General features: G+C 65.0%; 1 long non-coding RNA gene across 2 annotated transcripts; it reads right to left on the reverse strand.

Moving 5' to 3' along the window:
* Positions 1-14,322: 14,322 nt before the first annotated feature.
* Positions 14,323-17,852, reverse strand: LOC149128241 (uncharacterized). Of its 2 annotated transcripts, none has more exons than XR_016212194.1 (3): positions 17,749-17,852; positions 15,259-15,304; positions 14,323-14,467 (listed from the first exon to the last, which is right to left on the reverse strand). It is a non-coding gene; the product is annotated as an uncharacterized LOC149128241 (long non-coding RNA). The 2 variants fall into 2 exon arrangements; XR_016212193.1 differs by having other exon boundaries at positions 14,323-14,492.
* Between the last annotated feature and the right edge of the window lie 3,464 nt (positions 17,853-21,316).

A 21,316-nucleotide genomic window follows, 5' to 3' on the forward strand; every position in this document is an offset into this window, starting at 1 on the left:
AGCTCTGGGGCCACCACGCCGGAGCCTTGCATCACGTGGACTGTTCACCGTGTAAGGGCCGGGCCCGGCCCTGGGGTCCAGCAGCCTCAGCCTGCACTGGGGAGGCCGGGGGTGTGTGCTCAGCCATCAGAGTGACTTCTCTGAGAACCTCGGCTCCCGCCGGGTAGGGGGTCAGGTGCCGGGCTCTCCCTGGGGGCGTGCTAGGCCGCCAGGGCCCGGAACCCCGAGCCAATGTTCCCGAAGCATTGGACGCCCAGGCTGGGTGCCGGAGGGAGAAAGGCACCTTGCGGTGACATCAGCGCCGACGGTGCTGGGGGGGGGCGAGACCGGATGGGAGTGGGGGTGCGAGGGGTGTGGGCAGGGCTCAGGTGCAGTTCCAACGCCAAAGAGAAGCCCCTGCGACCCCAGCCCTCAGCACTGGGGCAGATCCTGGGAAGTGGTTTTGGGGGCTGGGGACCCCAAACCTTCCTTCCAGCACGGGGCTCACCGGCACAGAGGCCCCTGCTGTGCCCGGGAGACGCCTGCTTCGTTTCATGAAAGCAGAAAGCTCCGGTGCAGGGGCTGAGCCCCCCGGACGCCCGGTCCCAGCCCCTGCCTCCTGTTAACGCACACCCTGAGTGGGGGCAGGCGACGGCCCAGGGTCCTCGGGTCCCTGCTGCCCGCGGGGGAGACCCGGATGGGGTCAGGCCAAGCTCTTCCCCAGGCCGGGAGCTCCCCGCTGCCCGTCCGCGAGGTGGGGGTCTTGTCATGTAGGCCTCATCGGCGAGGCCACCCTGGACCACCGGGCAGGGTCACCTCCCTGCCCCCCCCCCCCCCCCCCGCTCTGACAAAGGTCAGAGACCTGCAGCTCACACGAGGGTGACTTACGGCCTCGCCGGCCCTCTGTGGGCCGCGTCCATGTGGCCAGGTCCAGTTCTGACCAGCTCCGTGGGCTCAGGGCCCATCCCTATGGCCCCATCCTAACTCCATGACCCTGTGCACCAGGCCACGTTCTGGGGTCCTGGGCACTAACACGGAATTGGGCTGGGCTGGGGCAGGGCTGCTTCTTTCCTGGAGCGCAGTGTGCCCTCCGTCTCTGCGTTACCTCTGGGATGGTCTGGGGGGGTCGCCGTCTCCTGCACTGGGACACAGGCCCCCCTGGGAGCAGGGTCTTTGTCTCTGGGGCCGCTGCGCCCCCAGTTCCCACACATCCATCATCCTAGGGGCTGGCGCTGAGAGGCTGATGAATGAGTGACATGACTTGCAGGTGCACAAGGCCAAGCACGAATCAGTGGACCACCTGCCAGTCGGCGGCCAGAGCTCGGTCACAGGGGACGCGGGGGATGTGGGCCTCGGAGCCCCAGCCACCGCCTTGCCTGAGCACAGCCAGCTCCTGTCAGGGTGCGGCCCGGTGGGTGGGGTCTACGTGGGAGCCCAGACAACCCCCACCTGGGAGAGGGCCGTGGCCTGCGGGAGCCAGGCGGGCAGGGCTCAGCTTCTCAAAGTCCCCGCTGGCCTCAGTGTGGCCTGACCCCTGCTGTGACACCCCCACCTCTCCAGCCCGCAGCGTAGCAGATCCATCTTTCCCCCGGGGGACACCCTCTGTCGCTGTCACCTTTCGGCTGAATGAGCTCCCACCAGCCTTTGCCTGGCAGGTGCCAGCAGGCTGCACAGGAGGAGCCGCCCGGGGGGGCGTCTAGAGTCGACCAGGCTAACGCTGGCTGGGCGCCCCCGAGGCCCGCACTGCCCGTGTCCTGCTGAATCCCAGGCCCGGAAAAGCCTGCAAGAGGTGGAGACACAAAGGGGACGCCCAGGAGGACAGAACAAGCCGCCTGGAACGCAGGTTGCTCCCAGCAGCCCTCCCGCCCCGATGCCCACCCCGGCAGAGGCCGTGGGAGCTGGCCCCCACCCACCCGTGCCCGCCGGCGGCCCCAGCCCCTAACATCTGGCCCAGGAGAAGGTTCTGGGCGGTTATGGAAGGCAGAGTGCCCTGGCTATGTGGGCGTTCGCTCCTGGGCCCTGGGTCTGCACACGGCACAGGGAGGCTCAGAGAGGGGGAGAGAGCTGCCCAGGACTGCCCAGCAGGGCTCACGCGGTGCTGCCTGACCCCTCGCAGGAGGTGCGCAGAGCCTTCCTCCAGAGGCCTCTGCTGTTTCCGGGGCCCCCAGGGTAAGCCCTGCCCCCTCAGGGTGGGACCACCGCCTCCAGGTCCTGACTGGCGGGTGGGGTGGGGTCAGAGCCCCCCTCTGCCTGCCCCTTATTCTGGGGCGCGCTGTGAACGGTGCGTCCTGGGCACCTGGGGTCTGAGAGCCGGGGGGGCCTGACTCAGCTGCCCCACCCCTCCCGGCTTCGCGGCTGCGGCGCCCGTGCCTGGCCCGGCCCCTGGTCCCCGGTGCCACCCTTGCAGGAAGGCTCCTCTGCTCATTCATGAACCAGTGCCCTCCAGGGAGGGCCGCCTTGCGCCGCACCAGCAGGCCTCAGGGATTCAGGCCTGGGCCTCCCTCCCCCGGACCTGGGACAGAAGGTCCGCCGGAGTGAGGACCGGGGGCCCGCAGGGATCCAGACCCGCTGGGCAACATTAACGCCAACCTCAGGATCAGAGACGGCCAGCGAGCCTCACAAGGGGGCCCCGGGGCCGAGCTGCAGGGTGCGACCTCAGCTCCTCACCGGCAGCCCGGTTATCCCCCCGGGCCACAGCCTGCCTGTCTGGTGAATGGGAGCATGGAGGCCATGCCTTGCCTCTGGCCCCAAGCCCACAAACCCAGGCGTGCCTCCCTGGGCGGGGCTGCTCCCCACCTCTGCTCCCCCGGCCCCGCCCCCGCTCTGCTGCGTGCCAACGCCCAGGTTGCCCTACAGCTCCGCCAGCACCGCTCCCAGCAGCCTCTACTCTGGTGTTGCCTGCTGGAGCCTGGGAGCCTGGCCGGGAGGCCCCGCCCTCCTCCCCAGCACTCTGGAGGATCTGCTGGGTGCCTCACAGACCGGGACCCCTGACCTCTGGGGGCTGCCGAGCCCGTGGGATGCGGGTCCCCTGCCGCCCCCATGAGCTCATCGGTTCCCATGGATGGGAGCCTACGGCTGGCTGACGGCTTCCACATTTGCATCTTCCGCCGTGACCTTGCCCCTGAACTCTGGGCCCGCGTATCCGGCGTCTACTTGACACTCCCTTTGGGGTCTTCCCAGCCCCAGGACACCCCCAGCCCCTGCACAACTCCCGCCAGAAGCTTCCGCGTTCCTCGCCTCCTGGACGCTCCCCATTGTGTCCACCGTCGGGAGCTCCCCCACGGCCCCTGTGAACCCCAACTTTGCTGTGGTCCCGAGAGAGGCCAGGGAACCCCGCACGGGAGCCCTCAAAGGGAGGGGTCCCGGCGGGCACTGCTGGGAGAGACGGGACTCGGGCGCGCGCTGTGGGAAGCCCCTCCCAGGACTCAGAGAGACAGAGCACGCCCACGCCCCAGGGAGGAGGCCGCGGTGCCAGGCTGAGGCCAGGTGCCCGGGAAGGGGGAAGCGGGGTGCACCTGCAGGCGTGGGGCCCGGCGGCCTGGTGCCTGGTGGACGTGACAGCAGCAGCACTGGCGAGCAGCTGTGACCAGCTGAGAATGAAATCGCTGGGTGTCTCCTTTGCTGGGAGTGGGCTGTACCTGCCCGGTGGCAGAGCCGCCCCCGTGTGAGCGGCAGGGCCGATGAGGCTCCGCCCCAGCACTGCCCCACGTGGCCCCCTTCCCAGACAGCTCCCGGCCCGTGGGGCGAGTGGACGGCCTCCCTCTGGAAGGGGCGGGCGGATCCTGTTCCTCCTGGAGCACGCTGAAGTTCTCCAGGGACGGCCAGCGAGCGGTCACAGTGCCATAGCGCGGGCCCCTCGGGACTGGCTCAGCTTTCCCAGCCCCGGCAGCGAGGGCGGGGCTGCCCAGCGGGCCCCTCCCGCCCCAGCAGCTCAGGCTCCCAGGCCTCGCCCTCACCCCACCGCCCTCCCCTGCTGCCTCGGGACAGAGCAGCCGCTTCCCCGCCCCCTGCTTGCAGCCCCCGTGTGAGAGTGGGGTTGGGGGAGGGGAGACAGCCTGATGGGGGGGTCTCTCCTGCGGAGACGCGGCCTGGAACAGGGAGCTGCCATGCAGAGACCCAGGCCTGCCAGCACACAGGAGCCTTGTGTGTGCCCGCAGCGTCTCTGGTGCTCAGGGTGTGTGCTGTCTCCCGTTGCTCTATTGAAACCCCAGAAGCTGGGTACCTGGGCAGGGAAGGGGCCTACTGGGCTGTAGCCCTGGCGGCCACACGTTCAGGGCCGGGCAGCCCCCTCCGTCCAGCCCCTGGCGGGGGCCCCTGGCTGCACCACAGGCAGAGGAGCAGAGGGAGCTGGCTGTGTGCGGGAGGGCGCGGGGCAGCAGGCGACTGCACAGCCCGGCAGCAGAGCCGGCAGGAACCACGGAACCCTTCCCAGGGCAGGGCCCTCCCCGCCTCTGGCTCCACCCCCTCCCAGCTCCACCACCCTGGGGACGGAGTCTCCAGCCAGCCACTCAGACACAGCCCCGTGCACATGTGTGTGCACACCTGTGCATGCAAGGGCGTGTACATGCATGTGACGGCGGACATGTATCTGTGTGCATGTGTGTCTGCAAATATGCACAAAGTGTGTGCACGTGTGTCTGTGCACACCTGTCTGCATGCAAGGCCGTGTACACGTGTGTGACGGCATGCATGTGTCTGTGCACACGTATGTCTGCACGTGTGTACAAGTGTATGCATGCGTGTCTCTGTGTGCACGCATGTCTCTGTGTGCATGCATATGGGTGTGTGTGTTGCTCTGGAGAGGATGAGTGTGGTGGGCCCCGTGTGCTGGGGGGATGGCGTGAGCCGGGGCCAGGACCCGGATGAAGAGTTTGAATTTCCTTCTTGAGCCAAAGGGCACCGTGGGCTTAACAAATGCAAACTCCGCTGGGTACCAGGGGGAGCCCAAGTGGGGGCCGAGGACCCCGTCCCGGGGCCGGCACCTGCCCAGGTGAGGGAGGAGGGGGCCCCCGGCGAGGCTGACGGTGGATCCGACACTGCAGGGGAGCGGTCACCGCACTGGCAACCGGCAACAGGACTTCTCCAGAGTGGGGCACCCGGGAGAAGCGGCCAAAGAGGAAGAAAACCCGGGGCTTGGAGGAGCCTGCGACGGCCGCCACCTGTGTGTGGTCCCCGGGGGCCACACCCCGGCTCTGAGAAGGAGCAGCGCAGGTCCCGGGTGGGCCCCGGGGACGCCCCAGGCTGCTCCTCGGCGCGCGGGGAGCACCATCTTTCGGAAAACTCTGGCAGGTTCTTCCCAAGCCGCATGCGCCTCTCCCGTGCGGCTCAGCTCCGGTCACCACCGAGGGGGACGGAAACGCCACGGCCTCACGCAAGCTGGTGCCCCAGCGTTCACAGCAGCTTTGCTGGCAACACCCCAAACCATGCCACCCCTCCCCCAGGCCTACTTCTCCAGAAAGCGGGGAGACCATCGTGACATCACGGGGCAGGGGGGCTCAGTGGGAGGCCGGGGGGGTGGGGCCAGGCTCCAAGCTGCCGCAGGGCCCCAGCCCTGGCCAGACTGGGATGGCCCATGCCTCTGCTCCGGGGCGGCCCCTGGCCCCTGGGTCCTGAGGGTCAGGGGCCATGTTTAAACGCGGGGGAGCCCGGGGCAATACCTCCTGGCCGCACGGCTGTCCAAGTGGCGTGGGCGGGCGGTCCCTTGGATGGTCCTGGGCAGAATGACAGGGCTGCGGTCACTCGCCTGACCGGTCACGTGGCGCAGTCGGAGGGCACAGAGGCACAGTTCTGACCGGCCGCCACTCCCGCCGCTGGGGGGCACCGGGACCTGAGGTGGCGGGCAGGACGGCGCCCAGCCTGGGCTGGCATCTGGGCAGGCATGCAGACGCCTTGCACGCTTCCCTGCGGCCTGCACGCTGGTGGTCAGCCCTGACTGGCCTCCCAGGAGCCCTCACCCAGGTTCTGCTGTCAGAGCAGGGGTGCTTCCAAGACTCCCACCCACCGCGACCTCGAAGCAGCCCCTGTGGGCCCCTGTGGTGCCCACCCACCCACACTCTGAGCTCCTGGGGTGAGGGCCACACTCGGCCCGCAGGAGCCCCCAGCCCCTACTTGGCTGGGGGGGGAGCAGGTGCAGCCCCCTCCCTCCCATCCCCTGCAGCCGTGGGCTCATCTCCGTGGCACCTGTGCCTGCTTCTGAGGCTGGATTTCTACGGCTGCATAACAGACAGTCACCAACTCCGGAGCTGCGTCCACAGGGTGGATTATCTTCTGGTCTGGTGTGGGTGGGCTCGGGACCGGCGAGGGGTCTGCGTCAGGGTGTCAGCCGGGCTGGACTCCTCCCGTGCTCTCATGCCGATGGAACGATTCTCATCCGTGCAGCTGTGGGGCAGGCGGCGCTGCTTCTTCAAGCCCGCGACGATGTCTCTGGCTTCTAGAACATTCTAAAGGGCTCACCTGCTGAGCCCAGGCCCACCCCGATCTCCGTTTGCGATCCCTCCAGTCAACTGATTCAGGATATGATTCCAAGTGCAGAAATCAACCTTGTCCCTGGGCCACACCCCCCACACGCAGGCGTGGAGACCCCTGGGGCAGGGGGGCTGGCGGCCAGCCGGGAGCTCCACCAGCTGCACCCCCCCAGCACAGAGCCCAGGTGGCCCCTCGGTTATGGGACAAGGTGGAGGTGTGCTCCTGGCCTCTTCCACCGAGCCAGGCCCTTCCTGGGGCCGACGGCACTGCTGGTCACCTGCGGGGCTCGCGAGGGCAGCCCAGGCCCGTTTCCCTGGGGGTCTGGCGTGGGGCAGCCCCACGCCCGCTCCTTCATCCACTCAGCTCCTTACAGCGCCCAGCCCAGCCCCCGGTGGCCTGGAGTGCGGCCTCGGCTGTAGGACGTGGTGACGGCCCCCGTGTGACCCAGCGCCGGGGCCTGCTGCCCCCCCATACCCGCAGCCTGGGGCAGGAGCCGCGGCCACGCCCATTTCATGCTCGGTCAGTGGAGGCCCAACACAGACCTCCAGACTGGGTCCCGCGGTCTGGCTCTTTCCATATTTCCTTTGTCTTCTGTCGTCCCTGGAGCCCCTGGGCTGGAAGGGGCCGGCTGAAGACCCCTCCCTGCCCCCACCGTGCTGTGCGGCCTGGAGCGAGCCCCTGGCCCCTCCGTTTGGACCATCGGATGGATTTCCTGGAGCTCCTGTAACCAGGCGCCACCACGGGGCCCTAAACACCGCACAGAATGACAGCAATGGTGGCAGCGTCTCCCAGGGCGGCCTCCTGCCGCAGAGGCTCACGGCCAGGCCAGGGCAGGGCCACGAGGGCTGCGGGGCAGCGTCCAGGCGTCTCCCCTCACCCGTGTGTGTGTGTGTGTGTGTGCATGTGTGCACGTGTGTTGGTGTGTGTGTCTGTGTCCGTGTGTGTCTCTGTGTCTGTGTCAGTCTGTGTGCACACGCATGTCTCTGTCCCAGTGTCCCTTTCCTGGAAGGCCCCTGCTTGTGTGGTCTGGGGTCCGAGCCAGCCGCTCTAGGGTTGACTGGTCACCCTCAGCCCTGGCAGGCAGGGTTCCAGCAGAGGTGGGGGCTCCCAGGGCATCCCCACAGCGGCCACAGCGCCACCTCCCGTAGGCCGTCTCCAGGCTGTCCCTCGTCCCCGGGTGGCCCGGGTTGTGGTTCCCCACATCGATCCCTTCCCTGGGTTTATTTTGCTGGGTGTCGGGCAGTGAAAGGTCAAATTCCAACATGGGCGCCCCGTGTGTGTCCCGCTGCGCCCCCGTGCCGTCGAGGGGATCCGTCCAAACCACGGAAGGACGCTGGCTGCGGGGAGCGAGCGCCCAGCCAGGCGGTGCCGCGGCTCAGAGAGCAGGACCGGGGACTCTGCTTTCTCCAAACCTCGTTCCCAGCTTCTCCTCTCCACGGTTCCCGCTGCTCCCAGTCAAAGCAGGTGGCACCTGCTCCACCCGAGCTGGGAAAAGGCAGGGTCAAGGTCGCTGAAGGTCATTACAGAACACAGGTCCTCTCACCTCGCTGCAGCCCTGGTCCTGCCTCAGTCGTCGGTGGCTGCCCCGGGGCCCAGAGCGCAAGGGGACAGCAGACGTCTCTCTCTCTCATTCGTGTCTGTCCCCAGGCAGCACCTGTTCGGCAGAACCAGCTCAGCGCAGAGAAGGAGGCAAAGGGAGATAAGCACCTGTGGCCCCCGCTCCCCCGCGCCCCTCTCCCCTGCCGCCTGTCACCTGTGCCCGTCTTTACAGCGTCACCTGCGTAGCTGGCTGGGCTGGTCCCCCGGCACCAGCGCTGAGTGTTGGTTCTTTGCCTGCCTGTCACCCCTCCCACTTCTTCTCTTTTTAAAAATAAACCAGCTGGGGCTGGCGCTGTGGTGTAGCGGGTAAAGCCTCTGCCTGCAGTGCCGGCATCCCATAGGGGCGCCGGTTCAAGTCCTGACTGCTCCTCTTCCGATCGAGCTCCCTGCTGTGGCCTGGGAAAGCAGTAGAGGATGGCCCAAGTGCTTGGGCCCCTGCACCCATGTGGGAGACCTGGAAGAAGCTCCTGGCTCCTGGCTCTGGACCAGCTCAGCTCTGGCTGTTGAGGCCATTTGGGGAGTGAACCAGCAGATGGAAGACCCCTCTCTCTCTGTCTATAACTCAGCCTCTCAGATAAATAAATAAATTTTAAAAATTAGCTGGCAGTTTTTTGAGCAGTTTTAGGTTTACAGAAAACTGGAAAAGGAAGTACGGATTCCACGCCCACCCCCAGGGCTAGGCCCCCTGCTGAGAGGAGCCAAACCAGCAATGCCATTAGCGACGGCGGAAGCTTCCCCAGGGACGCAGCCTTGAAGCACATGCTGGGGCCCGGGCCGGTGCTGAGCAGCCCGGGGGCTGTGGCACGCGGGTGGGGCCGCGATGTCCGTGCTGGTCACCGTGTTCTGGGAACTGTCCAAGCTCCACCTGCCCGTCCCAGCTCCCTGCCTGAACCCAGGCACCCACTGAGTTTTGTTAATTAATTAATTTATTTGAATGTCAGTGTTACAGGGAGATGGGGGAGGGGGGAGGGATCTGTGTGCAGGTCTTTGCTTGGACCTAAGTTGACAACTGCTTTGGGCAAGCAGCAAGGAGAGCAGGCGCCCGGTGGTGTGTGGAGAGCAGGTCCCCTTCTCCCCTCCCCAGCCCCTCCCTCTCCCCTCTCCCTCTCCTCTCCCTCCCCTTCCCCCTCCCCGGGTTCCCCCCACCCCTCACCACGGCCCGCTAGGCTGGGTAGGGCTGACTCAACCATTGGCCTCAAACACAGCCACATAATGCAGGCCTGGCCAATCAGAGAGGGGACGTCTTCCTTCTGGGCACACTGATTGGCTCAGGCGTGGCACCGTGATCCAAGCTTGGACCAATGAGAGTTCGACTTGAGACTGTTGCCAGCCCAGTCTGAGCAGGAAGGCCCTCTCCACAGCGGAGTTCCTGAGCCGGGGGCTGGGCACCTGCTGCCGCGGCTGCTGGTCCAGTCTCCTCCCCAGGCCGCCGCAGGTAGCTTGTGTCCGCGTGGGTCTCAGGCAGAGGGAGGGAAGCCGAGCCGGCCCCCAGGCCCGTGCACCCTGCGGCCCGGCTGTGCGCGCCCACACGGAGGTGACCATTGCCACGGAGGCCTGCGGACGTCCCTTTGTGTTTGGTCTGGGCCTGGGGGCTCATCAGCCGCCCCCGCGACGCCCGAGCGTCAGCCACCCTCTCCCTGAGTGCTGGGCTCTCACTGGGGGGCTGGGATCCTGTCCTCAGAGCCGACTGGATGCTGGGCAAGGAGGGGACGCCAGGAGGAGGCACGGGGGGTGCCCGGGATGGGGAGAAACTTCTAGAAGGCCACGGGAGCTTGACCGATGGAGGAATGCAGGTTCTCCGAGGGAGAGGACAGAACTGAAGCGGGAGGACTCCTCCGGGTCTCTGCTGGGGCTGGGGCCGTACCCCCACCTCGCTGCCCCGTGGCCGAGCCTGGCCTACACGTGTGACAGCCGCCTGGCGGAGGCTGGTGGACGCGGTGACCAGCCTGCCCAGCGCCTGGTCTCGTCCCAAAGCCTGTTTTGTGAGCGGCTCGCTGAGTCACCGCCGCAGCTCGGGCCTGACCACAGGCCATGTTTTGGATTCCAGGGCCGGGCAGGCTTGGGCCCCGGGAAGGTCTGAATCATAGCGGGCAGAGCTGAGCGCCCCTGGGGAGTGCAGCCCTGGGCCCAGCGGCTGGGGCAGAGCCGCGTGCTCGCTCCCCTCAGCCTGGGGTCCCCCCACCCCGAGCCCAACTCGCTGGGGTCCCAGCCTGCAGCCCTGGGGGCTGACAGCTCCGCGTCAGGCGGGTGGAGGCGCCCCGGCTGAGGACAGGGGCTGGAGCTTGTCCCTTCTCGTCCTTCGGGACTGTTCAGAGGAACAAGCACCAAGAATTCACCTATGTGTTTGTTTGAAAGACAGAGTCTCACTCACACACACGCATACACACAGAGAGAGAGACAGAGAAAGACAGAGAGAGACACAGAGAGAGAGAGAGGGAGGGAGGGTCCTTCCATCTGCAGGTTCACCCCCCAAATGGCTGCAATGGCCGGGGCTGGGCCAGGCTGAAGCCAGGAGCCAGGAGCTTCTTCCGGGTCTCCCATGCGGGTGCAGGGGCCCAAGCACTTGGGCCATCCTCCACTGCCTTCCCAGGCCACAGCAGAGAGCTGGATGGGAAGTGGAGCAGCCGGAACAGGAACCAGCGCCCATGTGGGTGCCGGCACCGCAGGCGGAGGCTTTACCCGCTACGCCACAGCGCGGCCCCAGCCCCAGTGTGTTTTCCTGAATGCGACATCCAGGTACTGTTGCTACTGCAGTCCCCAGGCCGATGGCTCCTGAAATCGTGGCTGTGTTCTCCCAGCCATCTCGGCACCCAGCGGCCACGCTGCCCGTGCTCGGTGGCCACGTGGAGCTGTTGGCTGCCCTGCTGGGCAGTGAAAGCCTGCAGTGTCCCCAGGGCCCCAGGCAAGAGGCAGCACAGGTCCGGTTTGTGCCCCAGCACTGTCCACACCTCAGCCAGGACAGAGGGTGAGGCGCCAGGTAGCCAGACACCGGCAGGTGCAGCGCTGAGAATCCCCTGGGGACCTGCGCTGGGCAGCCCTGGCCTGGGGGTGCACCCTGGCCCCCCCCAACACACACACCGCAGCAGAAACCTCCCTGGCTGCCTCTCCATCACCTGCTGGCCGCCCCGCCCCCTCTTGTCCCCCCAGCAGCCAGCCTGCTCCTATCTGCAGGTGGGCCATGCAGATGGGGGCCTGGGCTGGGAGGTGCTCGGTCTCACTGCCCAAGGTCAGCCAGGCAGCTCTGGGCCCCACGGCCTGGCCCCGCCCCCGCCGCCCACCCTGGGGAGGCTGCAGGGGGGGGCACAGGTGGCTTTGCTGGGGGTCTCGCCCTGCGTCCTTCACCAAAGTGCCGGTTCCAGGCAGGGCCATGGGGCTCGGGGTGTGGACCCTACCTGTGTCACTCCACACAGAGTGGGGGGAGCCTGGGGCTGGTGGGGATGGCACTGTCCCTGGACTGTGGGGCAAGGGGCAGGGCCCGGACAGGGGCCCAGGCCTTACTTCTGCCCCCACTCGTCCCAGTGTCTCCCAGCGCCCGTGGCTGTCTGGGGCTCTGTCACCAGCGAGCGGGGGCCCCCACCCTGGAGACCCTGGCTTTGCGGGGGTTGTGGGACCAACCACAGCGCATGCGCTCAGTCACCAGCATCAGCCAGCACCCAGCAGGGGTCCCGGCTGTTGAGGGCTCGGGGTGCGGGGGTGACCTGGGGCCACAGGCTCCTGCTGGAGCTGCAGGTGGAACCGACCCAGGAAGCAGGGACCCCAGGCCTTGTCTCAGCCCGTGATGGGCCCCAGCCCACGGACTGTGCATGTGCACATGTGTGTGTGCATGTACAGCTGCGTGTGCATGTGTGGGTTGTGCAAGAACACGTGTGTGTACAACTGTGTGTGTGCACGTGTGGATGCAGGTGCATTTGTGTGCATGCACACATGTATATGTACATGCACACGTGCACATGTGTAGGTGAGTATGTGTACATGTGTGTATGCATGGGCAGGTATGGATACGTGTGTGTCCACATGGGTATGCATGTGTGTGTATGTGCACCTGTGTATGTGTATGGATACGTGGATGTGCACATGCATGTGGGTGTGTGTGCACACGGGTGTGTGTGCATGTATGTGTGTGCACATGGGGTGTGTGTATGGATGGATATGTGGGTGTGCACATGGGTGTGTGTACATATATGTGTATGTGCACATGGGTGTGTACATGTATGTGTGTGCACATGGGTGTGTGTATGGATGGATATGTGGGTGTGCACATGGGTGTGTGTACATATGTGTGTGCGCACATGGGTGTGTGTATGGATGGATGTGGGTGTGCACATGGGTGTGTGTACATGTGTGTGTGTGTGCACATGGGTGTGTGTATGGATGGATATGTGGGTGTGCACGTGGGTGTGTGCACATATGTGTGTGTGCACACGGGTGTGTGTATGGATGGATATGTGGGTGTGCACATGGGTGTGTGTACATATGTGTGTGTGCACATGGGTGTGTGTATGTATGGATGTGTGTGTGCACATGGGTGTGTGCACATATGTGTGTGTGCACATGGGTGTGTGTATGGATGGATGTGTGTGTGCACATGGGTGTGTGTACATATGTGTGTGTGCACACGGGGGTGTGTATGTATGGATGTGTGTGTGCACATGGGTGTGTGTACATATGTGTGTGTGCACACGGGGTGTGCACATGGGTGTGATATCTGTATGTGACCAGGAGGCTAATGAGGCGCCGGACCGGCTCCTCCCCAGGATCCAGCCTCGGGCACGGCTTTGGGTCACACTGGGAGCAAACGGGAGCTCCTGGAACTGGGTTTCCTTTGGGAAAGTGGGTTCTGGGAGCTGCAGCCCGCGGCACGGGCACGCTGGGCTCGGGGGTGGGTGGGATGGAGGGCCGGGGGCTCTGCGACCCCAGCCCACCTCCCCGGCCCCTCCTTTGCCCCCCCCAGCCTGGCCGCCGGCCCCCGCTGCACTGTGCATTTCTATTTCTGCACCTTCCGCTTCCTGGCCGGAGGCTGCGCAGCCGCTGCAGAAGCTTCTAGAACTGCAAGGCCAGCTGGGCCCGGGCAGGAAGTGGGGGCCTCAGGCTTCCTCCTCCACAGCGGCTCCAGGGGTGCCCCTGGCAAGGGAATGAATGAAGGAGGGAATGAATGAAGGAGGGAATGAATGAAGGAAGGCGTGGGTGGGTGAGGTCCCCTGGGGCCCTGCACACTCATGAGGAGGGGGCTGCGTCTTTCAGTGATCAGAGCGCCAGCTCTGGGGTGTGTTATGCACCTACTGCATACTGGGCGGGCACCTAGGCTCTGGGGACGCCATGGGGAACACACACACACACACCACACACATGTGAACACATGTATGCACACACACATGTGTACACATGCACACAACACACACTCACACGAGTGCAATATGTACACACATACACATATATGCACAGAGGATATGCACATGCACAGACAATGCACCTATGTTCACACACACATGCACAACACATGTACATTTATACACGTACACACATACACATGTACAAGCACACGCAACACACCCTGGTCTGGTCCTTTCTCCTCCCCAAGTCTCCAGCGAGCGGGCCGAGTGCACAAGCCGAGTGCAGCTCCCGGACACACAGGCGGGGACCCAGGGCGGGGCTGCCTCCCCCAGCAGGTGGCAGAGGCAGCGTCCGCGAGACGGAGACGGAGACGGACTCCGCACTGACCCCGCGGCGGGCCTGGCGTCCAGGCCTCTTCCACTGCTGATCCAGAAACTTCTGCTGAGACAGAGACAGGGGCAGGGAGGGAGGGACCCAGGGGAACTCGCAGCGCCGTCCCCAGGCGTCCGAGTTGGTCACGTCCCCGTGCACCTGGGGGTAAGCCAGGGCAGGTGCCAGTGCAGGCGCTGGAGGGGGCCGCGAGGCTTTGCCGTGAGAGGGAGCTGTGATGTCGCGGGTGGCCGGGCTCAGAGCACCCAGGGTGGACACGGGCGCTGGCCGCCAGGGGAGGCCTGACTTGGAGCAGCTCCCTCCGCTCTCGGCCTGCTGTTGTCCCTGTGGACGGAGCCGCTGTCCCCCTTGAGCAGGTGCCAGGCTGGCCAGGGCAGGGCCGGGTCCCGCGGCTCCCCGGTGGAGGCTGGGGTCCCCTCCTCCGTTCCCACCCCTGCTTCCCAAGACGACGCCCATTATTTGGTTGGTTTTAAATGTGATGGAATCAGGGTTTGCATAACAGTTTCTCTTTTATATTAAAGATTTATTTATTTATTCAAAAGGCAGAGTTACGGGGGGGGGGGGTCCTTCATTTGCTGGTTCATGCATAGCAGCAGTAGCTGGGCCAGGTGGAAGCCAGGAGCCTCTTCCCGGTCTCCCATGCAGGCAGGGGCCCAAGCACTGGGCCGTCCTCCGCTGCTTTCCCAGGTTCATTAGCAGGGCTCTGATGGGAGGTGGAGGTAGGATTTCTGGTAAAAGAGTTTGCACATCCAGGAAGTGCCCCTGAGGGCCCCGCCCCCACGCACACTCTTCGGAGGGACAGAGGGGAGGGGGAGCTGTCCCAGGCCCCCTCCGCCCTCCACTGCTGCAAGGAGACGCCTGAGCTGAGAGGCTCACCCAGCTCCCAGAGCTGCAGGGTGGGGGGTGCAGCCGGCTCCAGCCCACTCCCGGGACCGGGGGAGGTCAGGCCCCAGGCACCCCCGCCAAGGTTCACCCCGCTCCCCTGGCCACGCGGGGCCCCCAGCCTTCAGCAGGTGACACGTCCGGACCACACCCCGGCCACAGCAGGGGGAGAGCAGGAGGCAAGGCTGGGGTCTCCCTCAGGAAGAAAGCCCCTCCCCTCCCCTCCCCCACAGGGCAGGCCACCGTGCAAGGCAAGCTCAGAACCCCTTCAGTGGGGCCGAGTTCCCCCCACCCCCCCCCAGGTCAGCCAGCAAGCGGCAGAAGTGTGGGTGTCAGGGGCGGGGACGGAGCTGGAGCTGCTGGGGGCACTGAGGGGGAGGGGGGTGAGTAGCATGGATGGGGAACCTGCAAGTCGAGCAGGTCCTTTGCTGCGGCGAGGGGCACGGCTCCCCAGAAAAGCAGGGACGGAGCTCATGGCAGGAAGAGAATGGCAGGGAGCCTCGACTTGTCACCCCGTTGGTGCCAAAGGCTCTGACAGTGCCCGACGCCCTTCATGAGGGAGACAGCCCGAGAGCAGAGGAGAGACCCCTCCCCATGATAAAGGATACTTACAGGAAGCCCAGGGCTGGTCACAGACCGGAAGCTCCCACCACAGCTACTGAGCATGAAAAAGAAATAAAAGTAAACAAAGTGGGTAACACTGTCTCTGTTTGCAGATGACTTGATCCTGGGCATAGAAAATCCGAAAGAGTTCACAGAAAAATCTACCCCATGGGGCTGGTGCTGTGGCACAGCAGGTTAAAGCCCTGTCCTGAAGTACAGGCATCCCATGTGGGCGCTGGTTCGAGTCCCAGCTGCTCCACTTCTGATCCAGCTCTCTGCTATGGCCTGGAAAAGCAGTGGAGGATGGCCCAAGTCCTTGGGCCCCTGCACCCATGTGGGAAACCTAGAAGAAGCTCCTGGCTCCTGGCTTTGGATCAGCACAGCTCCGGCTGTCGCAGCCATCTGGGGAGTGAACCAGCAGATGGAAGACCTCTCTCTGTCTCCACCTCTCTCTGTAACTCTGCCTTTCAAAAAAAAAAAAAAAATCAGTACCCCAGCAATGCATAATCTGGAAAAGAAGTGAGAAAGTAGTCCTGTTTGCAACAGTATCTAGTAGGATTAAATCCCAGGAAGTGAAAGCCTTGTGTGCTAAAAACTGCCAGCCACTGAGAGCCATGAGGCTCAATGGGGAGGCATCCCATGTTCATAGACAGGACGGCGCCCCGTAGAGACAGCAGCACCGCCATGAATGGATGCAACAGGATTCCTGGGAAAATCCCAAGAGCCCTTGGCACAGAAATGGAAAATCCTGTCGGCAAATTCTTAGGCGGTGCCAGAGGCAGCAAGAGCCAGAAAAGGGTGCAGTTCCGGCCTCACAGTCCCAGCTGGGGACTCCACGCAGTGCTGCAGCATGGAGGGGCCGGCGCTGCGGCACAGCCGGTAAAGCCGCCGCCTGCAGTGCCACATCCCATAGGGGCGCCGGTTAGAATCCCGGCTGCTCCTCTTCTGATCCAGCTCCCTGCTAATGCACCCGGGAAAGCAGTGGAAGACGGCTCGAGTGCTTGGGCCCTGCACCCACATGAGAGACCTGGAGGAAGCTCCTGGCTTCAGCCCAGCCCTGGCCTTTGCAGCCATCTGGGGAGTGACCCAGCAGATGGAAGAGTGCTCTCTCTCTTACTCCCCTCTCTCTCTGCCTCCCTCTCCCTCTGTAACTCTTTCAAATAAATACATAAACAAGTCTTTTTTTTTTTTAAGTTAACGTAGATCAAAGATCTAGCCTTAACAGTTAAGCTACAGAACTCTTTTGAAGAAAACTTTGGGAAAAAAATCATTGTGATCGGTTTCACAACAGTTTCACAGACACGAGGCCAAAGGCACGGACCAAAAAGAATAAATATATATAAAGATAAGTTGACGTTCATAAGCATTCAGAATTTTTTTGGCACCAGAGGAAATTATAAACAGAGCAAAACACCACGCAGGACCAGGGGAAACGTCTGCCGAGGCTCATCTGAAAAGTGATTAACCCCGGAAGGTGCAGAGAGCCCCTAACAGCAGCCAGGCAGCCGAGGGTGCCGTGGGGAGAGCGCAGAGGGCGTGAAAGGCCGCCTCTTCAAAGGGGCTGCGCGCGCAACCAGCAGGCGCAGGACTACGGGACGGGCGCATCACTACCGGTCACTGGGCAGCTGCAAATCCAGGCCGCGCTGCCCAGCGTGCGTGCGCTTCCTCAGGAATGCAGCCGCGCCCCCAGGGTGACTCAGGGTGCCACTTCCAGATGCGGGGCTCCCAAAGAGGAAGCAGCTGCCCGCCACGTTCCGGCAGCCTCCTTCGCTCCCGGCAGCCTCGTTGGTTCGCAGCGGCCAAGGGCAGGAGCGGCCCGGGGGCGCCACCAGCGCAGCGGCGGGAAGGGAGGGACGCGCGCGGCCCGCGGACAGGACGGGAAGAGGCCCGCCTCGTGGGGGCCCTCTGACACCAAGGACCGGAAGCTGAGCGAGGCCCGGGCCTGGGCGGGGGAGGGAAGGCCCGGGGAAGTGCTCCCTGGGTGCGGAGTTTTACTTCGGGAAGATGGAACGTTCTGGAGTTGGGTGGCGGTGGCAATGACACACTCCCGAGGTGCCCAGCGCCCCGGACTTGCACACCCACACAGGACGCCTCGCTCATCTCACCAGGAGCTGCCCACCCCGCCCCTGGCTTGCAGCTTCTGCCAGGAGCCCTCGCCTGGAGGCCCTCGGGGCCGGTGCAGCAGTGTCGCAGGGCGGGGGTTACTCAGGGCCCCCTGCACCCTAGGGCTCCAGAGCAGGGCTGGGAAAGCCGGGGCCTTGCTCTGTGACAAGTTGGGGGTGGGGAGGGGAGACATTGCTCCAGGGCTTGGCTGGGGCAGGGGGCAGGGAGCCTAGAGTGTTTGCTGCCCACCACGGGGCAGCCATAGCCGGACCAGGCACTCCCAGGATCTGCACGCCAGGAAGTGCTCCCTCTACTTCCCCAGATGGGTCTCTGGGGGCTCCCCCCCCCCCCGCTCCACCTGCTGCCCCGGCTCCCCTGGGAGCCATAGAGACTCACAACTGTCGCTGTGAGGACTGGCACCGATGCTCAGAGAGAGGGAGAGAGAGCGAGAGAGGGAGAAAGAGAGAGAGGGAGGGAGGGAGAGAGAGAGGAAGGGAGACAGGGAGGGAGGGAGAGAGAGAGGGAGGGAGAGAGAGAGGGAAGGAGACAGGGAGGGAGACAGGGAGGGAGGGAGAGAGGGAGGCAGAGAAAGAGGAAGACAGGGAGGGAGGGAGACAGGGAGGGAGAGAGACAGGGAGAGAGGGAGGGAGGGAGACAGGGAGGAAGGGAGGGAGGGAGGGAGAGAGGGAGGGAGGGAGAGAGGGAGGGACAGAGGGAGGGTGGGAGGGAGAGAGACAGGGAGACAGGGAGGGAGGGAGAGAGGGAGGGAGAGAGGGAGGGTGGGAGGGAGAGAGGGAGGATGAGAGGGAGGGAGTGAGGGAGGGAGGGTGAGAGGGAGGATGAGAGGGAGACAGGGAGGGTGGGAGTGAGGGAGAGAGGGAGGGTGGGAGGGAGAGAGGGAGGATGAGAGGGAGGGAGTGAGGGAGGGAGGGTGAGAGGGAGGATGAGAGGGAGACAGGGAGGGTGGGAGTGAGGGAGAGAGGGAGGGAGAGAGGGAGGGTGGGAGGGAGGGAAAGAGGGAGAGAGGGAGGGAAAGAGCGAGAGCGAGAGCGAGAGAGCGCGATCCCTCGGGAGCCCCGCCCCGGCCTAGTGGCTTTCTGGTCCGAGAAGCACAGGACAGAGACGTCTTGGGCGAACAGCTGGAAGCGGCGGTGGAGCAGCCCCCCCACCGGCCCCTTGCCCCATCACTCGCAGCCCAGGCCCTGCTGCCGTGCCGACCTCTGCCCGTTTGGAACCTGGCGTGGTGCACGCAGGCCGCGTGCTCCTGTCCCGGACGCTGTGCCCCGGGAGCGGCGTGCCGGCTGCAGCGTGCAGGCTCTGCGTGGGTGAAGACGCCACGACCCACCCACTCGCTGTCCGCAGGGACTTCAGTCTCTTCTGGTCTGGCAACGTTCCTGCACGCGTCTCTTGGGACCCACCGTGTGTTTCCTGGGTGTTCGGAGCCGAGGAAGGGCCGAGGCGTGGGGTGGGCGTCTTGCAGCTTTGCCTCTGCCCCGGCCTCGTCCAGAGCCATGGCCGCATGGTTTGGGCCGTCCAGCGGCTCGGCCTGGTCTCAGCACTGGGTGGTGTAGGGCTTTTCCGGTTTAGCCCGTCTGGTGGGGTCAGCATGGCTGGCGGGGACAGCACAGGACTTCTGTGTGTCCTCTCCAGGCGCCCCATGGTGGGACCCCGTTCTGCCTGCCTCAGTGCAGAGCTATGGGGGGCTCTGTGTCCCTGTGCTGGAGGCCCCGCTTCCATGCCGTCCCCTGCCACACCACCAAATCAGAGCCGCTCCCCACGGGGCCCAGCCCCCTCCCCTGCCCTGCCCCCACGTGAGGGGCTCCTAGGGCCCCTCCCAGCCAGGTCAGTGCAGCCCTCAGGCACTGGGAGGCGTGGGCTCTTGATGAAGGTGGGACTTAGTGGGGTCCGCCATCTGCAGGAGACCCCAGGCCTGAGCCTCCACCTCCCACCCGCCCGCCTGCCTCGTGTGGGTACCAGGAGGGCGGCCTGGGACCCTGGACGCGCCCGGATGTTGTCAGCAGCACATGGCTCGCGGAGCGGATTTTGGTGGCGCCGTATCAGGACGTACCAACCGCCAGTCTTGGCTGGTGCCCGTTGCTCCCCTCACACAGGCTGGGTGTGACACCTGTCGGCCCTGCCCCTCTCCCGCCAGCCCTCTCTCGCGCTTGGCCTCCCTCCCCGCACCCCCTCTCTGAGAGATGAGGATGTGAGTGTTCGCGTCAGCGGACGAATGGGGCAGAGGGTGTCCCTGACAGCGCTGGCCTGGCTTATTCCTCCTCCAGCTGCTGCGACAGACATGTCCGAGGCCGGATTCTTTGTGTGGAAAAGAGGTTTGCAGAGGCAGAGTTAGAGAGAGAGAGAGACAGAGAGAGACAGAGAGAGAGAGGTTGTCCATCCGCTGGTTCACTCCCCAGATGGCCACAACAGCTGAGGCTGCGCGGATCTGAAGCCAGGAGCCAGGAGCTTCTTCCGGGTCTCCCACATGGGTGCAGGGGCCCAAGGACCTGGGCCATCTTCCACTGCTTTCCCAGGCCATAGCAGAGAGCTGGATTGGAAGTGGAGCAGCTGGGACTAGAACCGGCGCCCATATGGGATGCTGGCGCTGCAGGTGGCAGCTTTGCCTCCTACCCCACAGTGCCGGCCCCTAAATATTTTTAAAGAGGTTTTGCAGGTCCAAGACTGCGGCACCAACACCTGCGCAGCCCCAGTGCGGATGCCTGGGGCTGTCACAGCACACATGCGTCCCCAGGCAGCTGGGTGCTGAGCAGCACGTGTGGGGTGCACCCTCCAAGCATGGGCCGCACCCGGCGTGCACGGGCAGACACGCATGCTGACATGTGTGTACACGCATCCACCAACTCCCGTGGGAGTCGGGCCAAGTACACAGCTGTGCTGGCAGAACACAACACGCAGACACGCCTCCACACACGTGCACACACAGACATGCCACACACGCAGACACGCCCACACACGTGCACACACGCCTACACAGCCACACCCATACCCACGTGCACTTGCCCTCACACTCCCACGCGCACACAGGGGGTGTTTTCCTTGCGGCCGCCGGTTGGGACTCGCTCGGCTGCAGCCGGCAGCTTGCCCGGGATGGGCGCCCTCCGGTCCCCCTGCTGCCTGGTAACCGAGCCCCGGGCTCGGCCTCAGGAATGCCGGGCAGCGGGAGCGCGGAGGGAAGAATGTTTCCAGCCCATAATTTAGACATCGAAGCGTGGGGCACAGCCCAGCCTGCTGCGGCCCGGGGCACGCCCGCCGTGGGCACGTGAGGGCAGCAGACCGGCGGGCGGGCGCAGCCCCCAGCTTGGGGGCCCTCCCCCCTTCCGCCCACCCCCACCACCCAGCACGCCAGCCTGTTGCTCACCTGTCACATCCCAGCCCTACCCTGGGCCCCCATGTGTTACACGTCCCCCACCCTCCCACTCCTCACGGCCACGCTGTGCCCACAGCCACAACTGCCCCAGCCGTCGTGAGCTCCAGGCTGCCCCCGCCCCACAGACCCCTGGGCCCTGCCGTGCTCTGCTGGACTCTCCGTCTGCCCAGCCCGCGGGCTCCTCCCCTCCTGCCCCCGCCCAACTGCCCAGCTCTGCCGTGGCTGCCAGGCGGAGAAGCCCAGCCGGGCCCCTGGTACACAGGGCCCCATCACAGTCCCATCACAGTCCTTGGGGAGCGTTGCCTTGTCCCGGTGGACGGCTGGGCCGTGGCCAGAGGGGCGTCTGTGGGCACGGACAGGTCCTGTCGCCTGTGGTTGTCGCCCGGCAAGGGCTCCTCCACGGCTGCACACAGGGACCTGTGCTCCAGGAAGGTCCTCACCTCCCCACCAGGCTGCACCCCTGTCTCCACACTCACGCTGGTCCTCCCGGGACTTTCTCGGACGCATCGCGTCCTCTGAGCCTTTCCCGACTGCCTCTGCTCCTCCCTCCAGAGCTCAGCCCGGAGTTCTGTCCTCCGG

This window comes from Oryctolagus cuniculus, chromosome 1 (assembly GCF_051225735.1).
Source record: "Oryctolagus cuniculus isolate XC-2025 breed Fujian yellow rabbit chromosome 1, ASM5122573v1, whole genome shotgun sequence".
Classification (NCBI taxonomy): Eukaryota; Metazoa; Chordata; class Mammalia; order Lagomorpha; family Leporidae; genus Oryctolagus; species Oryctolagus cuniculus.